Source organism: Hoplias malabaricus, chromosome 4 (genome assembly GCF_029633855.1).
Source record: "Hoplias malabaricus isolate fHopMal1 chromosome 4, fHopMal1.hap1, whole genome shotgun sequence".
NCBI classification, from domain to species: domain Eukaryota; kingdom Metazoa; phylum Chordata; class Actinopteri; order Characiformes; family Erythrinidae; genus Hoplias; species Hoplias malabaricus.
In genome coordinates, this window is record NC_089803.1 from 49,149,341 (window position 1) to 49,165,971 (window position 16,631).

Below are 16,631 nucleotides of genomic sequence, written 5' to 3' on the forward strand. Positions count from 1 at the left end.
AATTAAAGCTATATTAGTAATGTCTTGGTATTAATTAATAAATCTGTATTATCTAAATCTGTTTAAACGAAAGTAATGTCACAACAACTTGCATTATCACGGGGACCTTCATGTTTAAACGGTACCTTCTAAGTCACTGAAAATAACACGGCATAGGCAGCAAGCATCGAGGTTGCTACCTTCTGTTTAGACACAGGCTATGATAAAGTGGGCGGGGCCCAGCGGCGTGTCACACCGACACGAACGTTATGTTTTTTCTGGCTTCTTCACTCATAACGCGGGCGGAACGGTAGGCTCACCAATGGATGCGCCAGAGATCTCCCGAAGCTTACAGACTGTGAACACAACAGCGACGAAGGGAATGAACTACGGAAAGTGCACCGTTGAGGGAGCTCTGTAACAGTCCGTCGGTGGTGTAGAGGGGCTACGTTTACCAATACCCTTTCGTCCAGTCGGGTTGTGTCCCGTTTTTTTACGACCTTTTCGGTGTTGTGTACTCAGTGCGGAGCCAGAGAGCGGTGATATGAATCCGGCCCTCCGCTTCATTTTTTCACCTCAGGTAACGTTAAAATTCTGTCTTCTCAACGACAATAACCTTCTGCCAAATGTTTGGCACAGATCATGACTCTCTATTAGAACCCTATTCATTAGGCGGACGTTGGCTTCTTATTCGAATTTTCTTCGAACCTGTCCAAATTAAATGATGGTAGAATATATTTAAGCCGCTTCAACATTTAAGGTGGAACAGAGCATTCTACGAAGGAGGCACCCATCTTTCTCTCTCTCTCTCTATCTCATGTCCGTGCGAATGGTACACCCTTTGTACCTCGATGGACACACTAACAGAAAAACACATCATGTGCAATGGAGAAGGATTAACCAGCAAGTTTTAAGATAAATCGTAGGGGGAAAATGTTATAGGCCTCACATGCAATAATGAAGATATTATGCGCGCAAACACACACACACACACCTGTGTGTGTGTGTGTGTGTGTGTGTAATATATATATATATATATATATATATATATATATATATATATATATATATATATAGTTAGTGTGCAAATTATACCATAAATTATACAATGACACATTATTTGGGGTGGGGGTCAACTTTTCTTCAGGTTATAATTGTAAACCAGTACAGCGCAGGTGCGTGCTTCTAAAGTCTTATAACCCTTACAGAGTCTCAGTCGTTTACTGTAATGTCTGCAGTACATTAATGATAAATCAATTACACCGGCTAATGTTCACATACCACACAACAACCTTTGTAATCAGGGGTCACCAACAAAATATGATAGAGCAAAATACCCCAATGCTATTGGTTACTACCATACAAAATTTAGGTGTGTACCATACTAACGTTAAAGGTACAGACCACCCAATAATAATAATCTGTCAGCAGTTTTCTTGCCCTGAAACTGAAATTCATATTATACAGAATCTGTTACATAGGAACCACGTGTTAATTAATTCTGCAAAAATGGGAATAATGTGAAATTCACTGTAGCTTAGGCTTTTGTCCTATCTCATCCATTTATACTAGGACCAAAACATTATCTATAATGTGAAATGTAAAGGGGAGTGTAGTCTCCAAAGTAAACTTTTTTTTAGTTAATCACATTAAGTGAAACAAGAATAATAATAAAAAAAAAACTACCCACAGCAGCAACTGATACCTTACTACTACAGCCAGGTTCTTGATCAAATTTTCCCTTCCACCTTAAAATAGGGCATACATTACATTGAGCTTGTAGTAGATGTTGATTTCTTTTCTGCGTATGTTGTGCAGGAGATACAGTCCAGAAAAAAATAAACCTGGCTTCTTATTTGAATGAGTTTTATTTCTGTTTTCACCTCATGTAGAAATACCACCAGTAACCACTAGATTCATAAAGCTTAAAACATAAAGCTTATCTTTATCTACATACAATATTCATCTACAGTATTTGTGGGTAGCTATATCCAGGAGTTCATTGTAAAGGTCTTCTTTTAAGAAAGTTACTTTGCCTACTGTGACTGAACAATCAACTGTGGTCGTAAATAAATAAATTGTAATTTAGTCGCCCTCACAAATATTGCTCTGAATAAGAGCATCTTCTAAATGCTGTAAATTTAAATGTAATTATTTCGAAGAGCGGCCAGTTTTATCATTACTCAAATAAATGTCTCTAGTCAAATTTTAGGGTTAGTTAATTGGCTGCTCCAATTAACTGTACAGGGTTGTGTGTGAAATGAATCAATGCCCTATACCATATAACATATATTTCACGTTGTGTATAACAAAAACACGTTGGGACGAGCCCTCCTGGAACCCATAGAGAATTAACTAAAGTCTCTTCAGCTCGAAAAAAGAGTCTTAATGTGAAAGTCAAAAGGTGACCCAATTCAGGCACCATCAGTCCATCAAAGGCTGTTGAGTGTCCTTTGTACTCCAAATTGAAATAGGACAGTCTATGACTGATTTCATGTTTGACTGCTATTAATAAGTCAATAACCGTCAATAAGTGTAGCTCCTGTTTCCTCCTGATGGCTGCTGCACTTTAAAGACACAGCCAGAAATGTAAGTCTTAATATCCCCCATTTATTTGGGCTGCAGAGGAAAGTGTTTTATTATAGTGGATTTCACTGAAAATATTTGGATTATTTAAAATCTTAAAACATATTTTTAAACAGTTTAAACTGTAACACATTAAATTCTACATATTTAGTGCAGCATATCATGGCAAGTTCAGTTTAGAATTAAATAAATCATGAATTAATGTCTTCACCTGTCATAATAATAATAAATATAGCCTCTAGAGACTATCTGAAGTCAAATCTGACAACTCCTATAATATACTTTGTTTGGGAAAGGTCGTATTGACAGTGGTTGCTATGGCAAAACTGGCAGTGGGCTGAGTGGGTCTGTGCAGTATCAGATTCTGGGTGATGTGTATAGCATGTGATGTGTCTGACAGTCTGTGTGTTCCACAATTCTTTGTGGATATTTTGAGTGAGCAAGAAGGTTTCTTGAATGCACACTACAACCTACACAGCTTGCTCTCCTGACCAGCGTGCTCGCTCTACATTTGCTGCCATTACAAAGTGCCTCCGTTTTTGCCAATTAAAAACAACAAACGACAAAAGTAATTTCTGATTGGATGGCTTTCTAAAACTTCCTTTTTAGATTTTAGCATTACACAATTAGCTAGTCATGCAAGTCATGTATGTTGATAACTACCTATCTAGTTAGCATTCCCAGTACTTTCTATTATTAATGAAGTATTTTCTACTGTAGTTGCAGTACCATTTACAGTCATTGCTAGCAACATTTTACACTTTGTACATTATTTTTTTGCACATCAGCTACATTGCTGACTCAGTAAAACAAGGTAAATACAAGACCAAAAATAACAGCTCCATAATAAAAACTCTACAATGTGGCCAAATCAATGAATATAAAATAAAATTACTGGCTGTGGTGTACTGGTCTGTTGCCGTTCGGATGGCATTTTCAACCCCTTAACCTGCCTATTTACCGGCCTGTAGGTCCCTTCCACTTGGCAGTTAAGCCATCCAATCAGAAATGACCTTTCGTCATTTGTCGTTTCTGATTGGCTGAAATTGAGGCACTTTGTAATGGTGTGTCTGTTTCTGTGTGATGTGTGTAATGTCAGAGGGTCTGTGTATGGTTTGAAATGTTGTGAGGTTGGATGGAGAGCGTTTGTGAACAACAGTCTTCAGCTCTTTCCACAGATTCTCGATTGGATTCAGGTCTGGACTTTGACTTGGCCATTCCAACACCTGGATACGTTTATTTGTGAGCCATTCTGTTGTAGATTTGGCTTTATGTTTTGGATCATTGTCTTGTTGGAAGATAAATCTCCGTCCCAGGCTCAGGTCTCTTGCAGAGACAGTAGCTTGTCTTTTTAAGCTCAAACTCATACCTAGATAATAACCCTGTATGGACATATGTGATGATATGAGAATCTTAAGAACCTAAGCTTTAATAATTATTAAAAAAAACGTGAAACTTTTATCATTGTGTGATTCCAGCCTGGCGTAAATACTGCTGTGTAGCTTGCCTTCTAAACATCGCACAAAAACAGCTGTAACTCAAAAATACTTTAGCCATATGATATGAAAATCATATGATCCTTTCCTATGGGCTTCAGAATATGTCTGTCTCATCTTGCTGGTACTGCATCCCTAGGTGGTGGTAAATAAGCTATGCAACCAGTTGCTGTCCAACTGTAGCGCCCCCTTTCTGTTCATTTTGATCACATTTGACACACTATTTCTGAGTAATGACTTACATATGTAGTTTTTGTTGATTTGGGCTAATTTTCTTTGAGCTATAGTTCAAAGAGTGCATAGAGCTCTGCCCATGCATAATTGCCTGTCCAAAGTTCAAACATTTTTGATGGTTATTTACATACAGTCTATACAGATTGCAAAAATACCTGTTGTTAATTGACAGGACTAGTTTGAAAAGTTCCATTTTCACATACCTGACTATTGTGGATAAACTATGCATTTTTTGACAATAGTTGTAATTGCAAAGTTGTAAGACACTACACAGAATATTTTGTAAAACAATTTGCTTGTTGATATGCTTAATTTCCGCTGAGATATTCCATATTTGGGTCAGTGACAGATAAGGGTTGGCAAGATAATTAATTCAAAGATATGTTTACATCTTTAAAACAAAACATGCCAGAGGTTGGTGAAAGTGTATATTTTGTATTTCTGTTGTATTCATTTTATTTAATATAATGTTTATACTATTTTTAAGAAAAGATAGAACTGACAGGCTGTTAAATTGTTAAATGGTGTAGCCGCAATTGCTCTCCTAAAATTAGTAATTTATTTTGTAATATCCTCTGAGAATATGTTTAATAATATTTTTTTAAATTTACATTATAAGGATTTTTCATTGTACTGAGCAAGACAATGTGCCGTCAACATCTGGTTTTAAGTATATTTTTTGACCACTTGTGTAAAAAAAACACCAACTGACCCTAAAACTTCTACAAGGACAAGTAATTGACACAAAAAAATCATCAAGGTAAACTGAATAGGATATATTTATTTCATTCATCTTATTCCATATCAAAAATTTAATTTGTAACATCAATGAAGAATCAGGATAACTTGTGTTTAATTCTGATTTCAGTTAAGTTCCCATACAATTTCTCTTTGTAAAATGATAGCCATTGTTTTCAAAGAGATAGAGAGAGAGACTGTGAATGAGAGAATATTAAAAAATGTTTTACTCACTAAACTGTTTTGATTACATATTTAAAACCCACAGCCATCTGTGTAAGTTCCTGTAATCAGATGAGATCTGAACAAATTGTTTCACATAATATAAATGAAACAGCGTGTCAGAAACTGTGGTACCTCTACATTTGGCTGCACATAGTTATGATCATGAGGGTTAACTATGGATTCCAGAAGGCCAAAATGCTGGTCATCTCCTGAAATGTTAATCGAGTAAGGTTTAAAACATCAGCAAGTACCCTTTTATTCTCTATATACTGTCTCTGGTCCTGCTTCCAACTTTCCCTTGATCTTTGTTGTATCATTGTTGTATGTGCAGCTTTCCCGTCTTTTGGCCAGGTAATTTGCCCTTGCAGCAGGATATGCGTTCACTCGCGCTCTGTGACGAGCCACTTGTAAGTGGCATCAATTGGGGAACAAGAAGTACACTTTACTTATAATAAATGTATTTATATTATTTATTTATAATTTAAACATACTGTTTACATGCATCATACTAAAATATTTAAAATGTATTATGGAAGTTTAAATTAAAAAAAATATATATTCAAAAATAGCTTAAATCACACTGTAAATGAAACCCTGTTAAAAATACTGTTCATGCTAAACAGTTAATCACTATAAAAATAATATAATTGGCACCTTAAATTACATACCCTTGACCCTGAATCTGATCAAATTGGTCTCAAACAGAAAGGAGTCAAATGGTGTAACTGGTTACACCATTTGACAGTTCTATTTAAAAATCAAAATTTGCAGGCATTATTATGGACAACGGGCGGCACGGTGGCGCAGCAGGTAGTGTCGCAGTCACACAGCTCCGGGAACCTGGAGGTTGTGGGTTCGGTTCCCGCTCCGGGTGACTGTCTGTGAGGAGTTGGTGTGTTCTCCCCGTGTCCGCGTGGGTTTCCTCCGGGTGCTCCGGTTTCCTCCCACAGTCCAAAAACACACGTTGCAGGTGGATTGGCGACTCGAAAGTGTCCGTAGGTGTGAGTGTGTGAGTGAATGTGTGTGTGTCTGTGTTGCCCTGTGAAGGACTGGCGTTCCCTTCAGGGTGTATTCCCGCCTTGCGCCCGATGATTCCAGGTAGGCTCTGGACCCCCCGCGACCCTAAAATTGGATAAGCGGTTACAGATAATGGATGGATGGATGGATGGATTATGGACAACTATGTACACTCTTGACCTTTACGTGAATATTCAAACACAGTTTTTACATTACATTCAAATTTTTAAGATTATTATGATTTATCAATATTTTAAGGAGGACTTACTATTTGACATGTAACCTAAGCTTGCCTGACCATGGCCTAAAAACACTTAATTATGTTACATTTTTAAGATTGTTACTAACCTTGACTCATAGCAGTTGGGGTCTTCAAGGGTCCTTCTCTGTGATATAATTTCCTGGCACATGATCTTATGACATGATATTTAAAAATGGCTCCTTAAATGGTGGTTACACCACTTGCCATTTCAAGTGGTTGATGTGACAGATATTATTCCCCATATTAATTAAAACATTCAGAACAATGGGCTTTCATTAATTTTATTTATTCTTATGCAAGATCATGCCAGATTATTTTAGAATTATTTATTTTAGAATTATTGTAAAATTGGATTTTTTCAGCAAGTGTAATTTTTTGGTTCGTGTTATTGTGGTTACACCATATTGACATTTTTACCCTCTTTTCTCTTTATCCATTTTTCTCTTAATACGCTCTCAAAATTAAATAAACCTAAAACAAAGATTAGGGTTTGATGAAAATTATGTTTGAAAATAATTTGTGCTAAGGAAGTGTGACCATGGATATACCATTCAAGTGTCACGATTATTGGAATTGGATAAGTTTGTCGAACAGCTGCTGAAATCTGATTGGCCGATGGTGGCCATGTTTTTTTCAGATATGGCATCCTCATAGAACCTCATTCAGGACGTCTCTCTGTACCTGCACACTCAAGGTCATGTCAATCAGACAATCCTGTGTGGCATAATGTGTTTATATATGTATATATATATATATATATATATATATATATATATATATATATATATATATATATATATATATATATATATATATGTATGTATAGTGCCCCCTAGGTTTGTAGTTTCAAGACGTAATCATGTACTCCAACCCCTATAGGGATCACCCATGTGAAGTTTTATAAAATTCTGTGAAAGAAGCGTTTGTGAGTTAAGTCTGTATTTGTCTGAAATTTGGAGCACAAGCTCCACCCCTGTTCTTGGGCAGAGTCTGGAAGCCAAACAGTGATTAAAAGTTTAATGATAATTATTACAGTTCAGGTTCTTATGATTTTGCTGTTACCACATATGTTCATATTGGGTACATTTCCAGGGACTAGTTTGCGCTCAAAATTTTTGTGATTTTGCATAATATGTGGGCGGAGCTTATGGGTTCTTGATGCTTTTTACTGTCCTGAGGAATCAGAGAATAAAGAATTTCATTTCTACATCACACAGCTTAGGAGATATGGGTCTCAACGTGTTTTGCGTCGCTATAGTGCCACCATCAGCTGATTGGGCTGATTTTTGCACCTGAGTAGTGGGAGGGTTTACCACATGTTGACCAAATATCAAGTCTGTAGGACTTACAGTTTGGGATACTCATCGCATTTCACCGGAGAAAAAGAAGAAGAGGAAACAGAACAAAAACAATAGGGCTCCAGCACTTTCAGTGCTTGGACCCCTAAATATAGCCGCAAGCGACAATTACAGGGTTCTCGCTCTAGGAGAGCCAAATTCGCAAGCACAAGGCCTAAGCGTGCCTACACACAAGAATCAGCACAATGAGGCCTTAGGGAGCATGGTCTCATTAGGCCAAACAAGGCATTGATGAGGCTACGTTTGCAAGTAAAATGCCTAAATGTGGCTAGAAAATACATCCCAAATACTCTGTGGGTGTAAGCAAGAATCAGAACAATGAGACCATGAACAATTTGGGCCAGTGATGCTTCACAAATAAAAATTAACCTTATGTTTAATTTTTTTACAATTATTCAGACGAGTCAAAGGAAGTCAAAAATGATCCAAATGCCTTAATTTGATTTAACTGCCGAGTACTGGTTTTAATTATGATTAATATACAGGGGTTGGACAATGAAACTGAAACACCTGGTTTTAGACCACAATAATTTATTACTATGGTGTAGGGCCTCCTTTTGCGACCAATACAGCGTTAATTGATCTTGGTAATGATATATACAACCGTGTGATTCGTTTTAAGGAAGGAAAATGCAGAAGAATGAGAATTGCGATTACAATAGGGTTTTGTGCATTTTGTACACAAATCCCTAATAGTAATACAACTCTGAAAAATTACAACAGGTTTCCTTGCACTGCAGTGCTTGAACCCTAATAATAGCAATTTAAAATAAGAATCATAAATGTGTTTCAAACACTGCCTGCCTTGCAAGCATAACAGAAATAAAGTTGTAACTCAAAAAATGCTTTTACCAAATGTTAGGAAAATGCACAAGGTCCTTTCCCATGGGCTTCAGAATATATCTTTCTCATTTTGGAGTTACTGCATCCCTAGGTGGCATTATAATCGATAAAAATTCTATGAAACCAGTCACCACCCAATTGTAACGCCCCCCTATATGTACATTTTGATCATATTTTGTACACTACTTCAGAACATTTACCTACATATTTGTACCAGTTTTGGTTTGATCTGGGTAAAGTTCATTTGAGTTATAGTTTAAATAATGCATAGGGCTCTGCCCACTTATATTTGTTGAAATATTGCAGCAACAGCTTGTCCAAAGTTAAACATTTTTGATAATTATTTACCTACGGAGTCAGTGATAATTATTTTTTCATTCATTCATTATCTGACTGCGACACTACCTGCTGCGCCACCGTGCCGCCCATAATTATTTATTATTTGTTTAATAAATAATTATTTATTATTTATATGTTTGGGAGTTATTAAATAATATATAGTGTCTTTACCTGTACAATTGTAGCTTGGACAAGTACACTGCAAATTCTCCAGTGTAAGGAGAATTTGTGTGAGAGTGTTAAATTATTACACTAACAGTGTTAATTTAACACTAATAATGTTGATTTAACACTGGTGAATTTGCTGTGTAGGTAATCATGTTGGATGATGTTACATATAGCAGAATTTGTATTTAATTAATTATTGTTAATGCATTTTTATGCTCATTGATCCACTCTAGGTTCTTGGCTCTGAAATTGAAACTGAACTAAAAGTAATAATTCCGTACAAGAAAGGTGCACACACAAACAAATAACCAAGGACTGGTTTTATCACACAACTAGTTTATTAAATGTAATATCAAATAATGAATATTGATTACACATTCATATAATGAAATGGATTACAGCGATACATGAGGGAGGTAGATTAATATATGAGGGAATTTCTCTAAGGTAATTACCCTAAATTCTAAAAAGGCTATAGTTTATCCCAGCAAAGCATTCAGCTCCAATATCCTGAGCTATGAAAGAAATGAATGTGACCTTGTGACCTTAGGACCTAAAATTTGAAGTGCACCACGTAGTGGTTGTGAAATTTTTATTTGCTTAGGAAGTGCTGCCATGGACATCATTCAAGTGTCGTGATGATTGGGCCTACTAAACAGCTACTGAAATTTGATTGTCTGATGATGGCCATGTTTTTTTTTCCCCAAATATGACACCATCATTGTAGAATCTAATTCAGGACATCAGCCCAATACATGCATACCAATCTTCATATCAATGGGACAGTGATGTGTTGTGTAACAGTTTTTTTTGTTGTTGTTGTTACAGTGCCCCCTAGGCTTGCAGTTGCGCCATGATGCAGTCATATCTTCCAAACCCTATAGGGATCAGAGTTATAGCTGTATTTGTTTGAATTTTGGAACACAAGCTTCATATCTGTTTTTGGGCAGAGTCTGAAAGCCAAAGAGTTGAACATTTTATGGATAATTATTAAACTTCAGGTTCTTAGGATTGTGCTGATACCAGATATATCCATATTGGGTTCATATCCAAGGATGAGTTCAGATTCCAAAATTTTTGTGATTTTTGCATAGGATGCAAATTAGCTCAAAATCTAAGTGGGCGGAGCTTATAGGTTCTTGAGGATTATTTGTAGGGTCTGACATGAGCAATTATAAAAAAAAAATTTGTCTGTATATCACACAGGGTAGGAGTAAAAGAACAGTATTTTAAGCATATTTCATGAGATAATATATTTTGAATCACAGTATAAAAAACTTTAAATGAGAATTTTGAAAAAGACCACTGATGAAAATTACAGAAACCTTTCATATACCTCCCAGTTATAGGTCTTTATCTGGTACTTATTGCTAAATTGGTAAAGATCCAGAGCGTGCTCTTTGTTTCATGCCAGCCTCCCTACAGTATATATTCACATGGTGTAAAAAAAGCCTCACCCAAGGACGTTATTTTTGGCATCATAAACAAGTTTTAAAGAGCCTTGTGTCCTCACTAGAGAACAAGCATGCTGTTTCTCAAGACGATTTATATCATGAAGCTCACCATAGGATTCAGTGGGAGAGGCGCATGAGCGAAAACACCTGTGCTATGCCGAACTAGCTGCTGATGCCCAAAATAATGGCTGGAGCACAGAAGTCTGCCTAGTCAAGGTCAAGTGCTAAAAGTTTGTGGGAACATCTACCATGTTGATCATTCCAAATCTGTGATTTCTGCAATATTGCACCTTTACAGTGTCACAAATTCATTCATGTCTCCAAAAAAGGTTGGTTGTCCACAAAAGACAAATACAAGAGAGAACAGGATAATTTGGATATCAGTGGGCAATCAGGTAGCTCCGCCCTCATGAGAAGGAGTCAGTGTCTGATTGGTTATCAAACCTAGAGGATACGTGATTGGCCCCAGTTCATAGGCAGTAATCTCAAAACTTAAGATATCATGTGATTCAGGTCCAAAGCTCATCAGGAATTCCATTGAATTCAAATGATTATAGTTGATAATGTGGTGGAGAAAATAAGAATTAGGAATTGAAATCTAACAGAGCATTTGCAATCATAAAGCACTGACCTTGAACTGACCTGACATACACAGTTTCTGAGTTCTGTTGATGACTAGCAATGAATATACAGACAAAACAAGCAGACAGGGTCTTTCAACAGAGACATATAAAAATTCCATTACAGTTCCCCCCCTTGTCTCTAAGGACATTAAGAACATACAGAAGTCATAGAATTGTATACTGAAAATGAAACATATATTACTACACATAGAGGTTAAAAAAAGGGAAAAATAATTTATAAAACGATTACAAAAAATGTAAAAAAGAAAAAAAAAATACAAGAATTGAACATCCACTTTTACATGCTAGACTTTCTGGAACAGTTTCATAAATTCTCATTTAAAAAGTAATAGTAAAAAAGTAGTAAAATTTTGTAATAGTCATCACATTTAAACGGAGTAATTTGTTCAATTTCAATATAGGAGGTTGTTTTAAAGAATTCTGTCTCATATAGGAACCTTTTTGTAGGGTTAAAAAGATGGACTGAGAATGGGCATGTATTTTCAATAAGTGAAGATTCAAAAAGGTCAGTACTGGAATGGGGCATTAGTGAACATACAATGTGTGTGTCATTTGCATTACCAGTTGTCTTCACTGTGAAGTTCCCATTTTGCCAGTAAGCATTTTTACTGTAGTCTATGAACCTTTCCAGATGGACGCTGGTTCGGACGATGCAGGTGAAGATGAATGCTGTCATCTTGCAGAGATTGAACAAAATGTTACATTTTCCTGCCATGCTGGATTTCTTGTGTCTATTCTGGGGCTGGAGGTTTTGCAGTGTGAGATGTGGACCACGTGTCCCTCTCAGCATTTTTCACTGTGGTGTGAGTAGTCAGGAGCACCTGGAATTAACTTTCCAGTTCGCCTTCTTGCAGACCATAGTAAGGATCCAATCCCCAGCCTTCACCGTGTGTCCTGTAACTGCTGGGCTTGGTAGAGATTCTTTCACCCTCCTGTACAGATCAGACAAAACAGAACAGTGTTGCACAATATTTTTGCATGTGATCATATTCCAAGGCCAGTGTTTCTCTTTTGGGAGCGCATCCTGTATTTGGCAGACAAACATTATCTTGAAAGGAGAGAGTTTCGTCCTAGACAACACTCTTTGTCTCATAATCATGCACACCAGCGGCAGGGCTTCCACCCAATTTAGCCCCATTTTATCACTTGTATGTTCGCAAATATGTACTACTGACACCTGTTTTGGTAAAAGAATGGCATCCAGAAGTGCTGACACTAGTATGTGATGTGCAATTCCCTTACCTGATGATGTTAGGAAATTTCTTTGTTTCCACAAGGTCCCAAAGCTGTGAACAACCCAATAACTGTACCTGGAGTCTGTGTAGATGGTGACTGCCTTTTCTTTGGCTAGTTTGCATGCCTCAGTCAGTGCAACTAATTCAGCAGCCTGTGCTGAAAGACTGGAAGGTAGGCTACATGTAAGCAAAGTGTCTGTTAGTGTAACAACAGCAAACCCTGTTTTTGTCATGCTCTTAGGGTCTTTGTAGCTTGATCCATCTACATAGAACAATTAAATCAGTATTATTGAGTGGAACATCTTTCAGGTGAGGTCGTGGAGAGCAGACAAGTTCCAGTGTGTGCAGACAGTCCTGGGGCTCCCCTTCCTGTTCTGTGGGAAGGAGAGTAGCTGGGTTCAACACTGCACACCCTTAGACTATAACATTTGGCATTTCTGTCAATAATGTGTAATATGTAAGCCACCTGGCTGCACTGAGATGTGATGTCTGTTTTTCCAACAAGACCATAGACACTGCATGTGGAACGTGTAGGGTGATGTTTGAATACATCACTGTCTCTCTAGAAGCTATGATAGCCTTCTCTGCTGCTGCTACTGCTCTTAAACTGTAGGGATATCCTTGAGCTACTGTGTCTACCCACCCACTGAAACAGGCCACTGGTTGAAATTTGTTACATTGTTCTTGTAAGAGGACAGAAGTCATGTAGCCTTGTTTTTCATCTACAAATTGCTCAAAAGATTTTTTCTGGATTTGGCAGAGCTAAAACTGGTGCATTTTGAAGGGCTATTTTTAGATTTACAAATGCCTCCCCCCCTTCTGAAGTCCAGGTTACTTTGGATGAGGCTGTTAGATTCTTTATGTGCCATGTCATGTAGTGGAGCAGAAGTTTGTGCATAATTTGGAATCTGCAGTATCCAGCCATGCCTAGAAAAGAGAGGAGCTGCTTTTTTGTAGTTGGTTTTGGTATGTGTGCGTGATTGCAGAAACTCCTTTTTTGCACACTTCCCCTTTGCTGACAGATGATGTCCCAGATATGTGACCGTTAGTTGAACAAGCTGCATCTTGTGCACTTTGTGGTCATTCTGTGCTAGGAAATAAAGCAAAGAGACAGTGTCAGTTATCCGGGTGTTCTGATCAGGTGAACATATCATCTACATACTGTAGAAGTGTACTAGTACCTGGGAAAGAGAACACAGCTATGTTATACCTCAGGGCTTTATTGAAAAAAGCAAACCAAAATTGAGAGTCTTTGTGCACTTTAGATTGAAAATATCGTTTGCCAAATATATCACTGAGAACCACTATGAATTTTCTGGCACCTGACTCAGAATAGTGTGTGCGTTTGGAACTTCTGGTGCTTGAGTATGATTAGCCTTATTTACTGCTTGCAAGTCGTGAAAAAAGGGCCACTGCTCAAGTTTTCCTGGAATCGTTGATTTTTATACAGGCCAAGATAGAAATCTCCATCGTGAGTCCGGACATCCTATAATAATCCCTCTTTCCAACAAACGGTTGAAAACTGGTTATTCCATCGATGGCCTCCTTTTTCAGAGTATGTTTAGTTGTGCATGGTCTGCAATCACTTCTTGGAGTGATTATTAATTCTGGAGCTCCTTTCATAAGACCAACATCATATTTGCCTTTGGACCACAGCCACTACAAAAGGCACTACAAACTTTTCTTCGTTACTGATGCTGATTTGTTGAGACAAAAGTGACACTTCAACCTGGGCTGAGAACGACAAATTTACTGTTTTCATATATGTTTTGGATGTCTTTGAATGTTCTTTGACATTTTCAGTTTCACTAGGTTGCCAATCAGTGATTGTTAAAATGAAATTTGGCATGTCTTTCCATTGTTTATTTTTTTTCCTTTGCTAAGGAAATGGGAGGTACCTCCAATCGAAACCGTTGATTCTGATCTTCAGCCCGCCCATTGCTCTCCTGCAAATAGGGTGGTTACAGAGACTAACTCACTGTCTCTACCTTGGAACACACACATTTGATCCATATCAACAGGTCAGGTTTCCACACTAGCAGTGCAATGCAAATCCCCTGAGGTTTTGACATTATCATAATTAAAACTTGACCGTAGATTATATAAAAAGTGTAAGGTTTGATTTTTCTAATTGCCATCCCATCCACACGCGTGTAGGTTTCTCAATACCCTCCTTTGTGCAAGACAATTTCATTCCTAATTTACACATTAAGTCCCGAGCTAAAAGATTCACAGGGCAATTTGAAGATAGAAGGAAAGCATGTTTTAGGGTTGTGTCACTTCCTGCATGGTGACATCAAAGCTCGTCAGTGTAAGATTTCATTAAAGGAACTCCATCCACCCCCAATTTAAATGTTTTCCTGCCTGATAAACGTGGTTCATGCTGTCAGGTCCCTGTTTTTAGAACAGAAATTGTAGCCCCATTGTCAACTAAAAAAGTTAAAATTTGGCCCGAAATTTGTAATTCAATTGTCAGCAAGGCAGAGGGTTTTGTTTATTATGATTCATGCCTCCTCTCCCTAAAACTGCGTGTCTCTTGCTGATTGGTTCTCAGGACAATTAACAGTGATGTGTCCCATTTCGTTACAGTTGTAACACTTGTATTGAGAGACGTCTCTCAGCGCTACCTCTTCCAGGTCCTCTACCTCTTCCACACTCTCTTCCTCTTCTTCTTTCCCTTCTGAAACCAGCAAACTGTAGTTGATGCTGCTCCTTTTCTCTTTTGTTGTCCTTTTTCACCTTCTCATTCAGTCTTTTTTTGACATGCACTGCAAAGGCCAGGACGATCTGTAGCCTTCCTGTGTCCTCTTCCACACAATCATCTCTCACATTTGTCTAAATTTGGGTTTCAAACCACTTAGGAAGCATTCTTTTAAGTGGCTTTCCCAAGGGCTCATGTTGTTTCCAGGATAGTCAGCGGGTTTCTGAAGTCCAGAGTGAGCTTTGTGGAGCTTCTTTCTGCTTGCACTGAGACAGTTTGCCCAGATTCAGTCTAACTGGAAACATTGCTTCGATTCTTGTATAGAGGGCAGCCACTGAGACTTGGTAGGGGGATCCAGGGTGCCCTTCAAACTAACCTAACATACACTTAGTTTGTGGGTTCTGTTGACGACTAGAAATGAATATGCATACAAAAAAAGTAGACTTTCAACAGAGATAAAAACAATTACCATTACATAGATCAAACAATAAAACAGCAAAGTGAAAATCTAAGCTTTGAAAATGAACAACATTAGCCCATATATTAAAGTCAGATCTGAAGAGGTGAGTTTTGAGGCCAGTGCAGTCTTGGATGTGTTTGGGTCTGAAGCTTTATACTTTTCAAAAAAAAAAAAGGTTGAAATTTCGATTCAAGATGGCTGCCATATACAAATTAAACTCTTCAGGTTGTTGTGTGTTTTCCTTAAAAGTCTATAACAATTTCATACTTTACACAAATTTGTTCAAATTTCATGTTACTTACTGACATGATTTTGAGGTAACATGTCAAAGATGGATCTAAAATTCATGCTATATTCAAGACTATAAGAGGATATTTAAGGACAACAAGATACGAGCAAAATTTTGACCATCATCGGCCAATTGGACGTCAGCAGCTGTTCGACAACCTTAACAACCTTATTTTTATAGCACTTTTTACAACTGATGTTGTCACAAAGCAGCTTCACAGAATTCCAGTAAGACAAAGATTTGACATGAAATGTAAAAAACCCCAAGTGAGCAAGCCAGTGGTGACAGTGGCAAGGAAAAACTCCCTCAGCTGAGGAAGAAACCTTGGGAGGAACCAAGGCTCACAAGGGGTGACCTATCCTCCTCTGGTCAATCTACTGGTAATAATAATTAGGAGTCCGTGAGAACTTCAGTGTAGGGGCAGCTTCAAGGCACTTGGTGGTTGCTGGAGCGTGGGCAACAGTCATCCATCAGTGTCCAGACGGACAGGTGTGTGGTCGTTTACTTGGAAAAAGGTAAAGGGATGGAATTAGTTTTGAACTGTTTGGTGTTTGTAAAGCAGAAAATGTGAACATTTACACAGTGTGGCTAAGGACTCCGGCA

At 37.7% G+C, this 16,631-nt stretch overlaps 1 protein-coding gene across 8 annotated transcripts in view; it reads left to right on the top strand.

Moving 5' to 3' along the window:
* The first annotated feature begins 289 nt into the window (after window positions 1-289).
* si:dkeyp-27e10.3 (UPF0606 protein KIAA1549) overlaps window positions 290-16,631 on the top strand; it is a 146,114-nt gene continuing 129,772 nt past the window's right edge. For all 8 annotated transcript variants that reach the window (XM_066668541.1, XM_066668540.1, XM_066668539.1 and 5 more), the window contains exon 1: window positions 290-559. The gene's annotated coding sequence lies outside the window, so the exon portion shown is untranslated. The remainder of the gene's footprint in view (window positions 560-16,631) is intronic.